Genomic DNA, 17500 nt, shown 5'->3' with positions numbered 1-17500 from the left:
AATTCTTACATTAAAGAATGAATAAAATCTCCCCAAGTAGGATTCGAACCTACGACCAGTCAGTTAACAGCCGACCGCTCTACCACTGAGCTACTGAGGAACAAGGGGGGATTCGACCTCCTAGAGTTCAACTCCCGCTCTCAACCCATGAACAATATGAGTCCGAAGCTTCTTTCGTAACTCCCATAATTTCTTCGTAGTGGCTCCGTTCCATGCCTCATTTCATAGGGAAGCCCAAAGTGGCTCTATTTCATTCTATTTCACTTCCTAGCACTTCCTATCATTTAATATCCATCCCTTTGGTCTTATTGACATAAGAGATGTCATTTATAGTCTATCTCTTTCTATATATGGAAAGTCAAGAAATTCTCATCGAAACATCGAGAAATTGTGCATATAGAAAACTCTAAAGAAAGAAAAAAAGGAGACCCATGCCATGATTTTCAAATCTTTTCTATTTAGTAGTCTAAGTTTCTCGATGAGGATAATTAATTCGGTCGTTGTGGTCGGACTCTATTATGGATTTCTGACTACATTCTCCATAGGTCCCTCTTAGATCTTCTTTCTCCAATCTTGGATTAGGGAAGAAGGAGATATTCGCGACTACTGGCGATTTCATTATGGGGCAGCTCATGATCTTCATATCGATCTATTATCCACCTCTGTATCTATTCTTTCTTAGCTAAACAGGTGGAAGATCTATCCAATTTGGTTATATTATATCATGGACTCGAAAAACGGATCTGAATTTGACTGAAATGCACGATCTTCACAGGTATCACTTTTCACGATACCTAAAAGGTGGAATAGCGATTTTCGAACCATTTCCTATAAGAGAATGGTTTCCATTACTTTGAGAAATGGATTCTTATATCAAACTATAGCTATTGCATTAAAGAAGAAAAGAAACTAATAGAAGTCGAAGACGCGGAATGATAGTGAATAGAGAGAAAGATTCTTCTGATTTTCTTGTTTCTATCTACTAGACGCCGTAGAGAATTGAGAATTTTCATGTCTTTCAATTCTCGTACTCGTAATTGGAAAGTTATGGAAGGAGACCCATCATTTTGCAATGAAAACAACATATAAAACTCTGGACAATTTCGAAATCAGGCCAAGCGTCTTAATACATATGCAAAAAAATTCATTATTGGCCCACCATTGATTAGAAGATTTAGCTTGTATGAATCGCTATTGGTTTGATACGAATAATGACAATCGTTTCAGTATGTTAAGGATACAGATGTATCCACAATTCATTTAGAGTTACTTAATAGTCTATTTCTTATACCATATCTCTATCCCGTGAAATTCTCGAGCCAAAAGATGGATGCATATGCTGTGTTTCATTTTGCTAAATGATATCAATTAAATGGTGTATCAATTCCATAAATTGCATATAGCAATAAATAAATCAGCAAAATTCTTTCTAATATTTTAGATAGAAGAAACATTTCTTCTATCTAAAATATTAGAAAGAATGTACCCTTCTATCCAAATCCAATTTGCATCGATAAAATAAATCCAAATTCCAGTAGTAGATGAATAATTGCAAATTTGTGTGTGTACGAGATTAGAATAACTTCAAAATAACTGACATAATTTTGTATTTTTCCTGATCAGAAAAATACATGAAAAAGAAAGGAGGTAGAAAAATTTTTGGATTTATGGTTAAAGAAGAAAAAGAAGAAAACAGGGGTTCTGTTGAATTTCAAGTATTCAGTTTCACCAATAAGATACGGAGACTTGCTTCACATTTGGAATTACACAAAAAAGATTTTTCATCGGAAAGAGGTCTACGAAGACTTTTGGGAAAACGTCGACGTTTGCTGGCTTATTTGGCAAAGAAAAATAGAGTACGTTATAAGAAATTAATCGGTCAGTTGAATATTCGGGAGCAGTAATTTAATCGTTCAAATTTTTTTCTTGTTTTATTATTTTTTTAGTAGTCTTATAGTAGTCTTAGATTTTTCATTTTGATGAGCCTCGCTTTGAGGAATTCATGGAATAATCCATTTTCATGGAATAATGAATTAAGGAAGAAAGGATATGAGTCTACCGCTTACAAGAAAAGATCTCATGATAGTCAATATGGGCCCTCAACACCCATCAATGCATGGTGTTCTTCGACTGATCGTTACTCTCGATGGTGAGGATGTTATTGATTGTGAACCCATATTAGGGTATTTACACAGAGGAATGGAAAAAATCGCGGAAAACCGAACTATTATACAATACTTACCTTATGTAACAAGGTGGGATTATTTAGCTACTATGTTTACAGAAGCAATAACAGTAAATGCACCAGAATTCTTGGAGAATATTCAAATACCACAAAGAGCCAGCTATATTAGGGTAATTATGTTAGAATTAAGCCGGATAGCTTCTCACTTGCTATGGCTTGGACCTTTTATGGCGGATCTCGGCGCACAGACTCCTTTTTTCTATATTTTTAGAGAGAGAGAATTAATATATGATCTATTTGAAGCTGCTACAGGTATGCGAATGATGCACAATTACTTTCGCATCGGAGGAGTAGCCGCCGATCTACCTTATGGATGGATCGATAAATGTTTAGATTTCTGTGATTATTTTTTACGCGGAGTTGTTGAATATCAACAACTTATTACACAGAATCCAATTTTTTTAGAGCGAGTTGAAGGAGTAGGTTTTATTAGCGGAGAAGAAGCAGTAAATTGGGGCTTATCGGGACCGATGTTACGAGCTTCTGGAATACAATGGGATCTTCGTAAAGTAGATCCTTATGAGTCTTACAACCAATTTGATTGGAAAGTCCAATGGCAAAAAGAAGGGGATTCGTTAGCTCGCTATTTAGTACGAATTGGTGAAATGAGGGAATCCATCAAAATAATTCAACAAGCTGTAGAAAAAATTCCTGGAGGACCTTATGAAAATTTAGAAGTCCGACGCTTTAAGAAAGAAAATAATTCTGAATGGAATGATTTTGAGTATAAATTTCTTGGTAAAAAACCTTCGCCCAATTTTGAATTGTCAAGACAAGAGCTTTATGTAAGAGTAGAAGCCCCAAAAGGTGAATTAGGGATTTATCTAGTAGGAGATGATAGCCTTTTCCCCTGGAGATGGAAAATCCGTCCACCCGGGTTTATTAATTTGCAAATTCTTCCTCAGCTAGTTAAAAAAATGAAATTGGCTGATATCATGACGATATTAGGTAGTATAGATATCATTATGGGGGAAGTTGATCGTTGAAATGATAATAGATAGGGTAGAGGTAGAAACTATCAATTCTTTTTCGAAATTGGAATTATTAAAAGAAGTCTATGGACTGATATCGATTCTACCCATTTTGACCCTCCTTTTGGGAATAACAATAGAGGTACTCGTAATTGTGTGGTTAGAAAGAGAAATATCTGCGTCGATACAACAACGTATTGGTCCTGAATATGCTGGCCCCCTGGGCCTGCTTCAAGCTATAGCAGATGGGACTAAGCTACTTTTTAAAGAAGATATTCTGCCATCCCGAGGAGATATTTCTTTATTTAGCATTGGACCCTCTATAGCAGTCATATCAGTTTTATTAAGTTTTTTAGTTATCCCTTTGGGATATCATTTTGTTTTAGCCGATCTTAGTATTGGTGTTTTTTTATGGATTGCCATTTCAAGTATAGCTCCTATTGGTCTTCTTATGGCAGGATATAGCTCAAATAATAAATATTCTTTTTCAGGCGGTCTACGAGCTGCTGCTCAATCCATTAGTTATGAAATACCATTAACTTTTTGTGTGCTAGCAATATCTCTACGTGTGATTCGTTAAAATAGATCTTTTTCCTATAAAATCCATTAACTATTTATATTCCTTTTCTTATTTAGTATTTGGGTTGGTAAGTTAAACTAGATAGCTATATGAGTGAAACAAAACAGCTTATAAATTTGTAGTAAAAAGAAAAAATCTCATTTCCTACGTACAAGAAAAAAGTGGAAGTAAACATAAGCAGTGTAAACTCTTTATCCCAAGGTTGATATTTTTTAATTAGTCATCATATCTTGAAGCGGCCAAGAATAAAGGATTCACGATATGGAATTCCATTACTAGAATACTCCTAGTTATTACTATAACTTAATAATCCATAAGAAGAATCCACCAAAAGTTAGTGAAGGGTTAGGAACACTAAAGTACATAAAGGATTAGTAATGGAAAATCTAAAACATTAGAGATTTTTGCCCATAAAAGGAATCATAATAAGGACTTGCAATTTGTAGAAATTATCAAGTAGTACTTTCTTCGGATTCCGATCCAGAGTATGTTCCCATTCACTTGTTAAGGAAATGGCTATCAAGAACGAATTAACCCTTTATCCATTTTTTCTTTTTAAATACCCCCTCCCTGGGGAAAGAAGAATAGTAAAAAAGATATGGAGTGCACTAGAAAAAATTTTCATTATTTCCTTCCTCTATCCATATTCATGCAGAATTGCTCATGAACTAATACCCAACTCTTTCCATTTATTAATTGAATTCCTATAACAAGTAACAAGTGTTTTATTCCAAGATTAAGTTATTACTGAACAAAGAAAAATTTTCATTATATTATAAAGGATGAGATCAATTCGGAAGCGCTTTTTCTTATTCTAGCAGACGGAATTCCTTTGGTCTAATTTAGGACTTTCAAATCTATTTTATTTTATCTAATTCTATCTACGCCCCCGGGGCTAGGAACAAAACAGTCCTTTCCTTTTTCTGATCATAGAGAAGCCGTATGAAGCTAAGGTTTCATGTACGGTTTTGAAATAGCGGTGGGAACTGTGATGTTATCACCGACTATGATTATCTAACAGTTCAAGTACAGTTGATATAGTTGAAGCACAGTCAAAATACGGTTTTTTTGGATGGAATATTTGGCGTCAGCCTATAGGTTTTCTGGTTTTTTTAATTTCTTCTTTGGCAGAATGTGAAAGATTACCCTTTGATTTACCAGAAGCGGAGGAAGAATTAGTAGCAGGTTACCAAACTGAATATTCCGGTATCAAATATGGTTTATTTTATCTTGTTTCTTACCTAAATTTATTAGTTTCTTCTTTATTTGTAACAGTTCTCTACTTGGGCGGGTGGAATTTATCTATTCCCTATATATCCTTTTTTGATTTTTTCCAAATGAATAAAGCAGTTGGAATTTTGGAAATGACAATGGGTATATTTATTACATTAACTAAAGCTTATTTATTTCTCTTCATTTCTATCACAATAAGATGGACTTTACCGAGGATGAGAATGGATCAGTTATTAAATCTTGGATGGAAATTTCTTTTACCTATTTCCCTGGGCAATCTCTTATTAACAACCTCTTCTCAACTTGTTTCACTATAAATAAGATAATACAATAATAGTAAGAATATTTTCAACACAAAAGCTCTCTCAAACAAGAGAAAGAAACATATCTTTTTCATAGATATTTAGAATGAATATGTTCCCTATGGTAACTGGGTTCATGAGTTATGGTCAACAAACAATACGTGCTACAAGGTACATAGGTCAAAGTTTCATAACTACCTTATCCCACACAAATCGTTTACCTATAACGATTCACTACCCTTATGAAAAATCAATTACACCAGAGCGTTTCCGAGGGCGAATCCACTTTGAATTTGATAAATGTATTGCTTGTGAAGTATGTGTTCGCGTATGTCCGATAGATTTACCCGTTGTGGATTGGAGATTTGAAAAGGATATTAAAAGAAAACAATTGCTTAATTATAGTATTGATTTCGGAGTTTGTATATTTTGTGGCAATTGTGTTGAGTACTGTCCAACAAGCTGTTTATCAATGACTGAAGAATATGAACTTTCTACCTATGATCGTCATGAATTGAATTACAATCAAATTGCTTTAAGTCGGTTACCAATCTCCATAATGGGAGATTACACAATTCAAACAATTAGGAATTCGTCTGAAAGTAAAATAAACAAAGAAAAATCTTCGAATTCAAGAACGATTACTGATTACTAAACTTTGATTTTGTCTTTCTGTTATAAAAATCTAATAATTCTTTATTAAACTTTAAAATTAAACTATAAAGAAAAACGAAAAACTACTGCTTATTGGAAATTATTTCTTATTTTAAATCAGACTAGATTTTCGTGATATAATATAATTTATAACTATAAGTTTATACAAAAAAAATACCCTAATCCTTTTTTCCTTCCTTGAATCCTTTAGTTTTAGTCAGTTCATGAAAAATTTTATACTATTAATTTCTTTTTATCCATAATGGATTTACCTGGACCAATACATGAGATTCTTATGCTATTTGGGGGATTTGTTCTTCTACTAGGGGGTCTAGGAGTAGTATTACTTACCAACCCCATTTATTCTGCCTTTTCGCTGGGATTAGTTCTTGTTTGTATATCCTTATTCTATTTTTTATTAAATTCCTACTTTGTAGCTGTCGCACAACTTCTTATTTATGTGGGAGCCATAAATGTCTTGATCATATTCGCTGTAATGTTCGTAAATGGCTCAGAATGGTCTAAAGATAAGAATTATTGGACTATTGGAGATGGGTTCACTTCACTCGTTTGTATAACTATTGTTTTTTCACTAATGACTACTATCCCAGATACGTCGTGGTATGGAATTCTTTGGACTACAAGATCAAACCAAATAGTAGAACAGGGTCTCATAAATAATGTTCAACAAATTGGAATTCATTTAGCAACCGATTTTTATCTTCCGTTTGAACTCATTTCCATAATTCTTCTAGTTTCTTTAATAGGTGCAATTACTATGGCTCGGCAATAAGAAAACTTAGAAAAAGTACAAATTATAAGAATTGCAAATCTAAAATAAATAACTAAAGAATCACAATTTTGATTTAGTAAAATCCATCTACTGCCAACAAATACCTCCTTTTTTTTTTTTTTTTTTTTCTTTTGTTGTGTAATTGTTCTATTGTAATTAATTGAATCGGTTCAATTCTTGCCCTCATATTGAAATGAATCGAGATTGATAAGGAGTTAGTTAATGATGTTTGAGCATGTACTTTTTTTGAGTGTCTATTTATTTTCGATTGGTATCTATGGATTGATCACAAGCCGAAACATGGTTAGAGCTCTAATATGTCTTGAACTTATACTGAATTCAATTAATCTAAATCTCGTAACATTTTCTGATCTATTTGATAGTCGCCAATTAAAAGGAGATATTTTCGCAATTTTTGTTATAGCCCTTGCAGCTGCTGAAGCCGCTATTGGACTATCCATTCTTTCTTCCATCCATCGTAATAGGAAATCCACTCGTATCAATCAATCTAATTTATTGAATAATTAGACTTTTGAATAATTAGACATAGAATCCTCTAAACAAAGGCGCACATATTAAAATAAATAGAAATCAATACTATTTTCTTAGTATTATTTGAGAATATCCATTTTTTTTAGTAGATTATTGCATAGTATTCTTTTTCACTTAAATGAATTTTTGTATTTGTAATTCATTGATATTGCAATTTGAATATTGCAATAATTTATATTGAAAAGACGATAGCCAATTTATTGGCTAATTCGAATTCGTCTGTACAATTCGTAAAATTCTTTCTTATTTCTTATTTATTGTTGAAATCCAAAATTAAAGTCTCTTGGCTCTCTTCACGCTTTCTCACAAACAGATTAAAAAATAGATTTTTTTTTTTGAAGTTTGGATAAACCATTGCTTCGTCTGGTGTCTACAATACATATGACTCATTATAGTACTAATTTCATTTTTACCAGATCGAAAAATTTTATGTTGAAAAGAAAAATTTATAGATCCAATGTCACATTCCGTAAAAATTTACGATACATGTATAGGATGCACTCAATGTGTACGAGCTTGTCCAACAGATGTATTAGAAATGATACCCTGGGATGGATGTAAAGCCAAGCAAATTGCTTCCGCGCCGAGAACCGAAGATTGTGTGGGTTGTAAGAGATGTGAATCTGCCTGCCCGACAGATTTTTTAAGTGTCCGCGTTTATTTAGGGCCTGAAACAACACGTAGCATGGCTCTATCTTATTGATACGTTACAAAAAACTTCACTCGAATCGTCTGATTCCTCTTTACCGAAGAAGCCTGTGCTCGAAATAATCGAGCACGGGCTTTTCTGGTCAAAACGTATCTTGTCTTTATCACTTTATCATGAGTTATTTTCCTTGGTTAACAATACTTGTTGTTTTGCCGATATTTGCAGGTTCATTAATTTTCTTTTTACCTCATAAGGGAAACAAAGTCGTTAGGTGGTATACTATATCTATTTGTTTATTAGAATTCCTTCTAATGACTTATGCGTTCTGTTATCATTTCCAACTGGAGGATCCCTTAATCCAATTAAAGGAGGATTATAAATGGATAGATGTCTTCGATTTCCACTGGAGATTGGGAATCGATGGACTTTCATTAGGATCTATTTTATTGACAGGATTTATCACTACTTTAGCTACTTTAGCAGCTTGGCCAATTACACGGAATTCGCGATTATTCTATTTCCTGATGCTCGCAATGTATAGTGGTCAAATAGGATTATTTTCTTCGCGAGACCTTTTACTTTTTTTTATCATGTGGGAGTTAGAATTAATTCCTGTTTACTTACTTTTATCCATGTGGGGGGGGAAGAGGCGTCTATATTCAGCTACAAAGTTTATTTTGTATACTGCAGGCGGTTCCATTTTTTTCTTAATCGGAGTTCTGGGTATGGGCTTATATGGTTCCAACGAACCAGGATTAGATTTGGAAAGATTAATTAATCAATCATACCCTGCAACCTTGGAAATACTTTTATATTTTGGCTTCCTTATTGCTTATGCTGTCAAATTGCCGATTATACCCCTACATACGTGGTTACCAGATACCCATGGGGAAGCACATTATAGTACATGTATGCTTTTAGCGGGAATATTATTAAAGATGGGAGCATATGGATTGATTCGGATCAACATGGAATTGTTACCTCATGCTCATTATCTATTTTCGCCCTGGTTAGTAATAATAGGAGCGATCCAAATAATCTATGCAGCTTCAACTTCTCTTGGTCAACGAAATTTCAAAAAAAGAATAGCTTATTCCTCTGTATCTCACATGGGTTTCATAATTATAGGAATTGGTTCCATAACCAACATTGGACTCAATGGAGCTATTTTACAAATATTATCCCATGGATTTATTGGTGCTACACTTTTTTTCTTGGCAGGAACCGCTTCTGATAGAATGCGTCTTGTTTATCTCGAAGAACTGGGGGGAATATCTATCCCAATGCCTAAAATTTTTACCATGTTTAGTAGCTTTTCAATGGCTTCTCTTGCCTTACCAGGAATGAGTGGTTTTGTCGCAGAATTAGTAGTATTTTTTGGACTAATTACTAGTCCAAAATTTCTGTTAATGCCAAAAACACTAATTACTTTTGTAATGGCAATTGGAATGATATTAACTCCTATTTATTTATTATCTATGTTACGCCAGATGTTCTATGGATACAAGCTATTTAATGTTCCAAACGCAAATTTTGTGGATTCTGGACCACGAGAACTCTTTATTTTAATCTGTATCTTTTTACCAGTAATAGGAATTGGTATTTATCCAGATTTTGTTCTCTCCCTATCCGTTGACAGGGTAGAGGCTCTCTTATCCAATTATTATCCTAAATAGGTTTGCTTTTTTTTACTCGTCTGCTCTATTAATGCAGAAATAAGTAAAAAAGTATATAATGCAGAAATAAGTAAAAAAGTATAATTAGATCTATCTCGAATTTTTGAGAACCCTTTGATAAGGCGTTCAAGGGGTTCTCAAATAAAACATAAAAGTAAAAACCTTCATTTCATGAAGGTTTTATTTTATGTAATCATTTAGGTGTTAATGTAAACGAACCATAACTATGTAAGCCTATTCCTAATAGATTTATACCAAAATAACAAATCCAAATTATAAGAAATCCTATCAAAGCTATAAGTGCAGAATTCGTACCCTTCCAATTTGGATTTGTTCTACTATGTAAATAAATTGCGAATATGGTCCAAGTAATAAATGCCCAAGTTTCCTTAGGATCCCAATTCCAATAGGATCCCCAGGCCTCATTAGCCCATACTGCTCCACAAAGAATACCTACGGTTAAAAGGGTAAATCCTAGGCTAATGACACGATAACTCCAAGAATCCAAACGCTCCGTTAATTGATATTTGTAATAATTTGGAAATGAAGGGACAGAGGTTCTTTTTAAAGCACTTCTTTTTGCATAAAAATATTTAATATCACTAAAGAAAAATGTTTTATTTAAAACATTTTTTTTCTTTTTAGAAAAGAAATGGAAATTATTTCGAAATCTAATGATTAGAATAGCGGCAGATAATAAGGATCCGCACAAAAGAGTTGCATAGCTTAATAACATCATACTGACATGCATCATTAACCACTGAGATTGTAGAGCAGGTACTAGTATCGTGGATTGATGCATTTCAGTTAAAAGACCCGATGTGGCAAAGCCTTGCGTTAAAATAGTACTTGGCGTAGTTATTGTGCTTAAATCATTTTTAGAGTTCTGTATTTTAGGAATGGTATGAAGAATATACAGGGCCCATGAAAGGAAGATCAATGACTCATATAAATTACTTAATGGAAAATGTCCCGAGGAAGCCCAACGAGAAACTAAGAATCCTGTTATAGAGAAAAAAGTAACTATCATTCCTTTTTCTGACGAATCGCGTAATCCTCCAAGTTCACGAACTAATAAGGTTATAAAATGAATCGTAATCACAATTGAAATCGTTGAGAAAGAGATATGAGTTAGTATATGTTCTAAAGTTGCAAATAGCATAAGGGGAAGGTCCCATTACAAAATTGTAAATTTCGAATTGATTTCTAATCTATTGTATTCTTTTTCAAGAATGCCGCCACTCGGATTCGAACCGAGATGCTTGAGCACTGCTTCCTAAGAGCAGCGTGTCTACCAATTTCACCATGGCGGCTAACTTCAAATAATAGGTAACTTAAAAGAATAATAGCTATTATCTTGGGAATCGTCGATATTGGGAAAGTCCATAAAATTTAGGAACATTAGAGTTTTCATTAAAATAGACTTCGTTTGGTAGTATCGTTTCCATTTTTTTTTTTTACAATAAACTCTTGCTTTGCCCAATAGAAACACAAACACTGCTTGAAAGAGTTGGAACTTCTTTTTTCTAACTTGCAATTATAGAACTAATTTTTTCTAATTAATTTCCCCTTTACATTTTGAAAATTCTTTCAATACAATGAAAAAAATCCAAAAGGGTTTCTATTTAATGATGAAATTAAAATAAAATGGATAAATAGAAAAGGCTTTTTGGATTTTTTAAAAATTTCTAGAATGAAAGTCTTTATGCTCTTATTAATAAGATTTACTAACCTTATGATTTTGGAGAAGATAGGTGGAAGTTGTAAGTCCTATTGTAAGAATACTCCACTTTTCATAATTTTCCTAATAGAATATGAGGATTCTATTAGGAAAATTATGAAAAGTTCATTGATAGGAAAAGAATACTTAGCACACAGTATACCAAACAAAACTTTTTTTTTCTTGTATATATAAGATAAGAGGGGTTTTTTGTTCTAAGAATATTGTACCGAGTAATTCGACACATAAAAGTACATTCAAAGAAGAATCCAAATTATTAAATAATTGGAATTCTTTTTTGATAAGTCAATTCATATTATTCCAAAATCTTATTATTTGTTTGTTGCCCAGAAAAACCCTTTGGTTTTGGATGCTCATTACCGCTCGAAAATGATCTTGATTTTACTAAAGAATAAGATTGTACTATGGAAAAATAAGTCTTTTTCTTCCAAATATTTTTACGAATACGCTTTTTTGACATTGAAGTACGTTTTTTTGGAACTGCCATTCAAAAAGGAAATTACTTTTTTCTAGTTGTATGTGAAAGACATCTATTGCTGCAAATCAATCCTTCTTTCTTCTTTTTATTAGTATTTATACTTAGATACTGAAAGATACTTAAATTTTGAATTATTTTTTACTTCATTTTGTCTAATGCGGATAAGACAACAAGAATTTTTTAACATTTTTTCTTTATATATTTTATACTTTTTTTTTAATAATATAGAATATATAGAAGGGTTTCTCATTTAAATCTATTTATATCTATTTATATATCAAGTATACTCCATATATAGATATATGGTATGGAAGCCTATCCCCCATATAAGATAAGACGGGGGGATAAAAAGAAGGGAAAATGAAAATAGTTAATTAAGTTCAGAATGGTATTCCATAAAGGAAAGGAATTCCAATCAAAACAAAAAATACTGAGTCTCTTAAACAAGACATTCTAAAACTTAGGTAATTTATAGTCATTAGAATTTTAGTTCTATATGAAGTAAGGACTATTCGATAATTTCTTATAAACATAGGTTTTCATTGGAATTCACTCAATCAGTTAATTATGGAACAAGAGAGCTGTTTCATCTTTGTTTTAAAGAAATATAAAAATGAATTATGAATAGAAAGTAAAATGATTCCACTTTTTTTTTTTTATTTTTATAAATATCTTTATTTAGTTAATAAAATAACTTCGTTACCTAGTTATTTTATTAACTTTTTTAATTTAACCAACTAAACCCATTCTTAATTTTTAATTATTTCAATGAGATAAATTTTGGAAAAATTAAGAATTTCAGTATTTTTTCTTATTCTTTTTATTTATTCTTTCAGAAAGAGATAAGAATTGGTTTGGTGAATCGGAAACAATTTTATAGAAAAATTGAAGTAAAAATTGAAGTAAAAATTGCAATTTCTTTTCTTATGGAACATACATATCAATATGCATGGGTAATCCCTCTTCTCCCACTTCCAGTTATTATGTCAATGGGATTTGGCCTTATTCTTATTCCGACAGCAACAAAAAATCTTCGTCGCATATGGGCTTTTCCTAGTGTTTTACTCTTAAGTATAGCTATGGTATTCTCAGTTCAACTGTCTATTCAACAAATAAATGGAAGTTCGATCTATCAATATCTATGGTCTTGGACCGTCAATAATGATTTTTCTTTAGAATTTGGATACTTGATTGACCCACTTACTTCTATTATGTTAATACTAATTACTACTGTAGGAATCCTGGTTCTTATTTATAGTGATGGTTATATGTCTCACGATGAAGGATATTTGAGATTTTTTGTTTATATAAGTTTTTTCAATACTTCCATGTTGGGATTGGTTACTAGCTCCAATTTGATACAAATTTATTTTTTTTGGGAACTCGTGGGAATGTGTTCTTATTTATTGATAGGCTTTTGGTTTACACGACCAATCGCAGCGAGTGCTTGTCAAAAAGCTTTTGTAACTAATCGTGTAGGGGATTTTGGTCTATTATTAGGAATTTTAGGTTTTTTTTGGATAACAGGTAGTTTAGAGTTTAGGGATTTGTTCAAAATAGCTAATAACTGGATTCCTAATAATGGAATTAACTCTTTACTTACTACTTTGTGTGCTTTTTTATTATTCCTTGGTGCAGTTGCGAAATCCGCACAATTCCCTCTTCACGTATGGTTACCCGATGCTATGGAAGGGCCCACTCCTATTTCGGCTCTTATACACGCAGCAACTATGGTTGCTGCGGGAATTTTTCTTCTAGCTCGACTTCTTCCTCTTTTCATATCTTTACCTTTGATAATGAGTTTTATTTCTTTAGTAGGTACAATAACACTATTCTTAGGAGCTACTTTAGCTCTTGCTCAGAGAGATATTAAAAGAAGCTTAGCCTATTCTACAATGTCTCAATTGGGTTATATGATGTTAGCTCTAGGTATAGGTTCTTATCAAGCTGCTTTATTCCATTTGATCACTCATGCTTATTCAAAAGCTTTATTGTTCTTGGGATCCGGATCCGTTATTCATTCAATGGAACCTCTTGTTGGATATTCACCAGATAAAAGTCAAAATATGGTTCTTATGGGCGGTTTAAGAAAATACATTCCAATCACAAGAACTACTTTTTTATGGGGTACACTTTCTCTTTGTGGTATTCCACCTCTTGCTTGCTTCTGGTCCAAAGATGAAATCCTTAGTAATAGTTGGTTGTATTCGCCCTTTTTTGGAATAATAGCCTCCTTTACTGCAGGATTAACTGCCTTTTATATGTTTCGGATATATTTACTTACATTTGATGGGTATTTGCGTGTTCATTTTCAAAATTACAGTAGCACTAAAGAGAGTTCCTTGTATTCAATATCCTTATGGGGAAAAAGGATACCCAAAGGAGTGAATAGGGATTTCGTTTTATCAACAACGAAGAGTGGAGTTTCTTTTTTTTCACAAAATATACCAAAAATTCAAGGTAATACAAGAAATAGGATAGGATCCTTTACTACGTCTTTTGGGGCTAAAAAAACTTTTGCCTATCCGCATGAAACGGGAAATACTATGTTATTTCCTCTTCTTATATTACTACTTTTCACTTTGTTCATTGGATTCATAGGAATCTCTTTTGATAATGGAGGAATTGGTAATGGAATAGCAGAGTTAACCATATTATCAAAGTGGTTAACTCCCTCAATAAACTTTACCCAGGAAAGTTCTAATTCTTTTGTAAATTCATATGAATTTATTACTAATGCAATTTCTTCTGTAAGTCTAGCTATCTTTGGTTTATTCATAGCATATATCTTCTATGGATCCGCTTATTCTTTTTTTCAGAATTTGGATTTAATAAACTCTTTTTACAAAGGAAATCCTAAAAAAGAATTTTTAGATCAAGTAAAAAAAAATATATACAGTTGGTCATATAATCGTGGTTATATAGATATTTTCTATACTAGGGTCTTTACCCTCGGTATAAGAGGGTTAACCGAACTCACGGAGTTTTTTGATAAGGGTGTTATTGATGGAATTACCAATGGAGTGGGTCTTGCTAGTTTTTGTATAGGAGAGGAAATTAAATATGTAGGGGGAGGTCGAATCTCGTCTTATTTATTCTTTTTTTTATGTTATGTATCTGTGTTTTTATTCTTTTTTCTTTCTTAAGTTAAGGAATTTACAACAAGTCTCTTGCAAAAATAACTATCCTATCCCCTTTCTACAATCTCTCTATATCCTTGTTACATAAGGTAAGTATTGTATAATAGTTCGGTTTTCCGCGATTTTTTCCATTCCTCTGTGTAAATACCCTAATATGGGTTCACAATCAATAACATCCTCACCATCGAGAGTAACGATCAGTCGAAGAACACCATGCATTGATGGGTGTTGAGGGCCCATATTGACTATCATGAGATCTTTTCTTGTAAGCGGTAGACTCATATCCTTTCTTCCTTAATTCATTATTCCATGAAAATGGATTATTCCATGAATTCCTCAAAGCGAGGCTCATCAAAATGAAAAATCTAAGACTACTATAAGACTACTAAAAAAATAATAAAACAAGAAAAAAATTTGAACGATTAAATTACTGCTCCCGAATATTCAACTGACCGATTAATTTCTTATAACGTACTCTATTTTTCTTTGCCAAATAAGCCAGCAAACGTCGACGTTTTCCCAAAAGTCTTCGTAGACCTCTTTCCGATGAAAAATCTTTTTTGTGTAATTCCAAATGTGAAGCAAGTCTCCGTATCTTATTGGTGAAACTGAATACTTGAAATTCAACAGAACCCCTGTTTTCTTCTTTTTCTTCTTTAACCATAAATCCAAAAATTTTTCTACCTCCTTTCTTTTTCATGTATTTTTCTGATCAGGAAAAATACAAAATTATGTCAGTTATTTTGAAGTTATTCTAATCTCGTACACACACAAATTTGCAATTATTCATCTACTACTGGAATTTGGATTTATTTTATCGATGCAAATTGGATTTGGATAGAAGGGTACATTCTTTCTAATATTTTAGATAGAAGAAATGTTTCTTCTATCTAAAATATTAGAAAGAATTTTGCTGATTTATTTATTGCTATATGCAATTTATGGAATTGATACACCATTTAATTGATATCATTTAGCAAAATGAAACACAGCATATGCATCCATCTTTTGGCTCGAGAATTTCACGGGATAGAGATATGGTATAAGAAATAGACTATTAAGTAACTCTAAATGAATTGTGGATACATCTGTATCCTTAACATACTGAAACGATTGTCATTATTCGTATCAAACCAATAGCGATTCATACAAGCTAAATCTTCTAATCAATGGTGGGCCAATAATGAATTTTTTTGCATATGTATTAAGACGCTTGGCCTGATTTCGAAATTGTCCAGAGTTTTATATGTTGTTTTCATTGCAAAATGATGGGTCTCCTTCCATAACTTTCCAATTACGAGTACGAGAATTGAAAGACATGAAAATTCTCAATTCTCTACGGCGTCTAGTAGATAGAAACAAGAAAATCAGAAGAATCTTTCTCTCTATTCACTATCATTCCGCGTCTTCGACTTCTATTAGTTTCTTTTCTTCTTTAATGCAATAGCTATAGTTTGATATAAGAATCCATTTCTCAAAGTAATGGAAACCATTCTCTTATAGGAAATGGTTCGAAAATCGCTATTCCACCTTTTAGGTATCGTGAAAAGTGATACCTGTGAAGATCGTGCATTTCAGTCAAATTCAGATCCGTTTTTCGAGTCCATGATATAATATAACCAAATTGGATAGATCTTCCACCTGTTTAGCTAAGAAAGAATAGATACAGAGGTGGATAATAGATCGATATGAAGATCATGAGCTGCCCCATAATGAAATCGCCAGTAGTCGCGAATATCTCCTTCTTCCCTAATCCAAGATTGGAGAAAGAAGATCTAAGAGGGACCTATGGAGAATGTAGTCAGAAATCCATAATAGAGTCCGACCACAACGACCGAATTAATTATCCTCATCGAGAAACTTAGACTACTAAATAGAAAAGATTTGAAAATCATGGCATGGGTCTCCTTTTTTTCTTTCTTTAGAGTTTTCTATATGCACAATTTCTCGATGTTTCGATGAGAATTTCTTGACTTTCCATATATAGAAAGAGATAGACTATAAATGACATCTCTTATGTCAATAAGACCAAAGGGATGGATATTAAATGATAGGAAGTGCTAGGAAGTGAAATAGAATGAAATAGAGCCACTTTGGGCTTCCCTATGAAATGAGGCATGGAACGGAGCCACTACGAAGAAATTATGGGAGTTACGAAAGAAGCTTCGGACTCATATTGTTCATGGGTTGAGAGCGGGAGTTGAACTCTAGGAGGTCGAATCCCCCCTTGTTCCTCAGTAGCTCAGTGGTAGAGCGGTCGGCTGTTAACTGACTGGTCGTAGGTTCGAATCCTACTTGGGGAGATTTTATTCATTCTTTAATGTAAGAATTTTAATGTAAGAATAAAGAATTGAATTAAAGGGCTTGCTTTGACCCTTAGGAGTAGGTAACCCGTTCGCTATCCTTGTTTCTATTTCTATTGCATTCTATCTCATCGTATCACATTCTGTTCTACGATTCCACTTCGACAAAAGGAAAGAGCATAC

Source organism: Triticum urartu, unplaced genomic scaffold (genome assembly GCF_056163025.1).
Source record: "Triticum urartu cultivar PI428250 unplaced genomic scaffold, HENAU_Tu73 scaffold451, whole genome shotgun sequence".
In the NCBI taxonomy this organism is placed as follows: domain Eukaryota; kingdom Viridiplantae; phylum Streptophyta; class Magnoliopsida; order Poales; family Poaceae; genus Triticum; species Triticum urartu.
The sequence above is the reverse complement of the archived record's forward strand: the minus strand, read 5'-3'. Positions refer to the sequence as shown.